The sequence below is a fragment of the Chelonoidis abingdonii genome, chromosome 2, assembly GCF_003597395.2.
Source record: "Chelonoidis abingdonii isolate Lonesome George chromosome 2, CheloAbing_2.0, whole genome shotgun sequence".
Classification (NCBI taxonomy): Eukaryota; Metazoa; Chordata; order Testudines; family Testudinidae; genus Chelonoidis; species Chelonoidis abingdonii.
The window spans coordinates 148549612-148554787 of NC_133770.1; the positions used below are offsets into that span (position 1 = coordinate 148549612).

The 5176-nt window shown below is 37.4% G+C and overlaps 1 long non-coding RNA gene across 1 annotated transcript in view; it reads right to left on the reverse strand.

The window, feature by feature from the left end:
• Window positions 1–1034: 1034 nt before the first annotated feature.
• The window catches only part of LOC142046215 (uncharacterized), an 8197-nt gene continuing 4055 nt past the window's right edge, over window positions 1035–5176 (reverse strand). Inside the window, exons 2-3 of the long non-coding RNA XR_012655110.1 lie at window positions 3658–3726; window positions 1035–1833 (exon numbers count right to left, since the gene is read on the reverse strand). This is a non-coding gene — a long non-coding RNA (uncharacterized LOC142046215). The remainder of the gene's footprint in view (window positions 1834–3657; window positions 3727–5176) is intronic.

Consider the following 5176-nt stretch of genomic DNA (forward strand, 5'->3'; position numbering starts at 1 on the left):
AGTATTATTTTCTTGCCATGAAACAGTTTGACATCTTGACACAAAGTGTTTCATTACACCACAAACAGGAGACATTTTGCTCTAGAAAAAGATTATAAAAACAAAACAGATGGCCTGAAATCAATAACAAGTTCCCTTTCATTTGAGCAGAAAAAGGACTTAGGCCCAAGTATTTTTTGCTGTGGCTGGTAAAAGTTTTTAACATTTCCTCTAGAAGAGAAAGCACGTCATTTCACCCTATTTTCCTCTTCTCACAAAAATGCTACCTGCTCACTATGCATGACATTTCAGTAGGCAAGAGGTTGTTTCAAAAACAAAACACTAATTTTTTTTGCTACCTAGATGTTAATGTGTACACACAAATAAAATAACAGACACAGTTAATTTGGTAATCTTGATTTTGAATATTTACTAGTGGCAGGGAGTTTGAATGACCCTTAGACGTTTAGTGAAAAAAAAAATCTGCAGATAGTTTCTTGACGTCCTGCAAATCTGTTCATAATCATTTGGACAGGTCATAGATTCTTACATTTGAAGTTGCCTAGAAAGATTGTTGGTAATGTTCAGCTCCTCCCCCCCCCCCATCAGTAGACGCTGGGGTAATTCAAATTCATTTGGGAGGCATGTCATTCCAAACTGTGGAGGAGTGTACAAGATGTCAACATATTTTGCAACTGTAGCGATACCAGTAAAAGTTGTTCATATGTTTGTTAACAGAGCACTATTTTCTTCCTATAATACAAAAGAAAAAAGCAGCTATATTGCCACTGATTTTTTCCCCCACACAATTGGCAGTATCCCAGTCTCCAATAACGTAACTATGCACTTTATATTCTTTTTTAAACCAATCATACAACATAATGGGAGTCTGATACCAACTACATTTTCGGTGATGAGATCTGCAAAGTGAAAAAACAGAGGCAGGAGGAAGAAGTTGTCTTTCTCGTCTGTCTGGTCCATCTCTCTCTCATCTTACCCCTCCACTCTTACCCCTATTCTATATTTCCTCTTCCCTCCTTGATCCTCATCTCCCCCGCTTCCTACCCCTCTCCTCACCAAATTCTCTGTCACACATTCTCTTCCCAGAAACAGGCTCCTGTACCCCTTCTCTATTTCTTGCTTCAGTTTGGCACGGGGGAGATAAAAATGGCACATAGGTCAGCCCAGGTTAGATTGGTAGCTCCTTGCAGAGGACAATAGCATTGCTCAGGGTCTGTAAGTCTTGTTAGTTGCTGAGACAAAGCAATTCTTTGAAACATGGGGAATGGACTCTTGTACAAGAGTAGTTGGGTTGCTCACTGCACAAAATGTACTTTTCCAATTTAACTGAATCCCACATACTCAATACCAGTTGCCTTTCACTGCCTTTGACTCACTTCTCAAAACCTTCCCTCCTCCTATCTCCACTTCCCTCTCTGCACAGGATCTCACTGAGAAGACAAAATACAAAGTGACCTTTTAACTCCCCTTAGCTTGGTGCAGAGACCACTGCCTATCATGCTACCTAACATTTTCTCATTATTTGCTTGTACTTTCTCATCCACCTGTGTCCATTTGTTGTTTCCTGCAAACTCTTTGGGATAGGGACAGTCTTTTGTTCTGTTTGTGCAGCACCTAGCACAATAGGATCCTGGTACGTGTCTAGAGCTCCTACACACTATGGTAATACAAATAAAATAAATCATATAACAAACAACACACACTGGTAACATGGCTAAATTGGTGGCCTTCATGTGTAATGTGTTCAGACTGTGGTTGCTTTCACTAGGTCAGGTGACGGTGGCTCTTCATTGTGGCTAGTCTACTGGGGTTTGCAGAAACTTGGACAAAATACTTTAAAAAAAAAAAAGGAAGATTTAGAAACATATGGTCACTTATCAATTTTAGTCTTTGAGTATCTGGAATTAAGGTGTTTTAAACTGAGATTTTTCAAAGGTGACTACATGAAAAAGTACATGCATCCTGCATTTAACATATGCACATAAATCAAGGTGTACACAATCCTGACTTGCACACACATTGACTAATGAATGCATGAAGACTGAGCACATGCACTAGTGCATGCTTGAAAATGTAGACCTTAATCGAAAGGTAGGCTTGGAAGGATTAGGTTTTTATCTATAAAATGTAGGTAAATATTGATTTCACAACACACAAACTGATGAAAATTATATTTCCATCAATAATGATAAAAAGTTACAAATAGGCAAACAAGAAAAATGCTGCTTGAGAACTGAAATAGCATTTGATTTATAGATATTTACTTTTATATTTTGATATGATGTTGACAGTTTATGCTTTAATAGTTACAAAACTTTACCTTTTTGAATCTCAGTATCTACTGTCATTTAATAATTGTCTGATCATCATAGTTTCCCAAAACATTGAAAAATTTAATTGAAAAAAGAAAAAATGCTTAAAAATAAACATTGATTTTCCAGTTAACATTTTTTAAAAAAGAAAGTCACATTCTGGCAAGCCTAGCTATATGCCAACTAACATTGGATGCTGGATACTCATATTAAACAAGTGTACAATCAGGTAGTATTGTCAAGTGATTAGTACAGTTGAACACGTCAGGACTACTGAGTGGTATTCTTGTCTCTATGTACTTTCAGACAAATATCAGTTAACCTGCTCAAGACTCAATTTACCTGACTGTAAAATGTGAATACTGAACATATCTCAGCGGTGTTGTGAGAATTAATGTCTTTCAAATGATTTGTGATTCCTCAGGTGCCACCTATAACTGCAAAGAGTTATTCATTATCTAATCATATTGGATAACCATTGTAACATATTGAAAGTGCATATATTTGGAGAGATTTATTAAAAGATCAACAATGCTCGGCCTTCTTACACAAAAGCTACTAAATAATTTTCAAGAATAATGTACTTTGCATTTTTATATCTCTGTGATCTGCCCAGCTCAGCTGAAACTGCTGTTCAAAATTCCAACAAAGCAATTTCATCTCCCAGAGCAAATGCATATTTTCAAGGAATTGGAGCCCTCACCCCCCAAACACATAGTTGTATTGAAAGATTGCTTAACATTGCACAGTAAGATGTCAAAAAATGCAGGATCATTTTACTAGTTTTATTTTCAGTGAAGTGTTGAGTCATCTACAAATGTTGAGGAAAGAACATTTTTTATATCAGAAAATTATTTTCCTACAATGTATCTGTCGAAATCTACCAGTTGGTTTGATAGAATTTTGCTGAGTTTGTGAAAATGGGCAACCCTCTGAGAGCTTCTTAAAAGGTTTGTTGAATTTCATGTATTATATCTACAGTCGAACTTGAAAAATGTGTTTGTTTCCAAACATAAACCTTTCAGTGACATTGGATTTGTCTGTTACAGTCTGTAAAAAAGCCACTAATAAGATGTGTTCTCAATGTATGCTGAATGTTGGACCACTCTGACAGAGAACAGACATTTTTTGCCGAAGCTGGTTACCTCAAATTCTTCAGTTCTAAATAAGTAAAAAATATTTTTGGATATCTTTACTTGCAGAGCTCTAATTGCCAATATAACTTGACTTTGATGTGATGGAAAAGTTGTAATTTCAGTACCTACACAACCAAGGCAAAGGCAGAAGAGGTGGGGTATTGTCCTCCTTTTGCTGCCTTATTTAGAAATATGGTTATTTTTCTCACTCCTGGTGAAATCAGAAGGCAGATTTTCATTGTCAGAAAACTGTCATGTAATCACAAGAGGCTGTTATACTGAAAAATAAAACAGAGAAATATTTGCCAAATGGTTAACATCCTTTTATGAAAAATCCTGGGTAACAATGTAAATTGTTACAATGTAAAAAAGGTACAACACTGGCATTTCAACAAAGTGAAAATGGTGAAATTTTGTCCTGGATTAAATTTGTGAATATTTGGAAGATGTGCAGAATAAAAATGGCCAGCAAAAAGTATAAATTTAATCCAGCAAGTTGCTCAACACTTGTGAGGCCCGCCAGTCACATATTCAATTTTCTAGGAAGTGGCCAATTTGTACCTGCAGATTTACGAGGATAAATGTAAAAAGCACTTTAAAAATTCCTAAAATATAATGCTGACATAATAGTAATGATGATTTTAGTGGACATCATAGGCATAGAAGAATTACAAGAAAAAAATTATACGAATATACAAGAGAAAAACTGACCAATAAAAAGGAGAGTTGAAAAGGGAATGAAATTAATGAACAACAACAAAGTTAGCCAGTAGGATCTATCCTGTGAGATAGTTTTTATATTTTTTTGTAAAATAGTCTTTTATCAAATCACAGAAAATCAGGTTTTTAGACTTGTGGTTTTAGATTGAGTGAGTTAATGGAAGAGAAGGTTACTCAGTACAGTCACTGGAGTTCTTTGAGTTCTTCACTTCAGGCACACATGCTCTGCATGTACCTTTGACTGGACAATTTTGGTAGTAGTGCCCATTCACTCTGCACATCCCCCTTCGCTATCCTTGTGCCCCAGACAGAAAGCATACAAGACAGTTTTGAATGAACCATCCTCAGCTCCTTCTTTACCTCAAAGTCCTGGCAAGACAAGATTCTGAAGCAGAGGAGGAGAAGGGTGAGTATTGTGACAGATATTTTAAAGAACTCTAATTACTCTACAAGGTAAGGAACCACTCCTCCTTCAAGTAATGTCCCTAAGGGCACTCCACTTTAGGCGATTCACAAGCAGTACTTTCTACAGGAGGTGGGTGCTTATGAGCTCAGTATAAGACCGACGAAAAATGACAGGATCAAAGGCAACATCTGCATTGGAAGTATGAACCAGAACACGGCTGTCCAGAGGATTCAGGGGGTCTAGGGTCTTCGGCAATGGGTCCCGGGGAGGAAAGAGCACCCGCCGCCGAATTGCTGCCGAAGACCCAGAGCGGAAGAAGATCCAGGGGCCCAGGCCCCACAAGAGTTTTACAGGGCCCCTGGAGCGGGTGAAGCTAAATTGCCCCACTTCCCCCCTCCTCCTCCCCAGGCAACCCTGAACCAGAACATAGTGCCTCTAAAACAGGGGTCGACAACCTTTCAGAAGTGCTGTGCTGAGTCTTCATTGATTCACTCTAATTTAAGGTTTCACGTACCGGTAATACATTTTAATGTTTTTTAGAAGGTCTCTCTCTACAAGTCTATATATTATATAACTAAACTAGTGTTGTATTGTAAAATAAA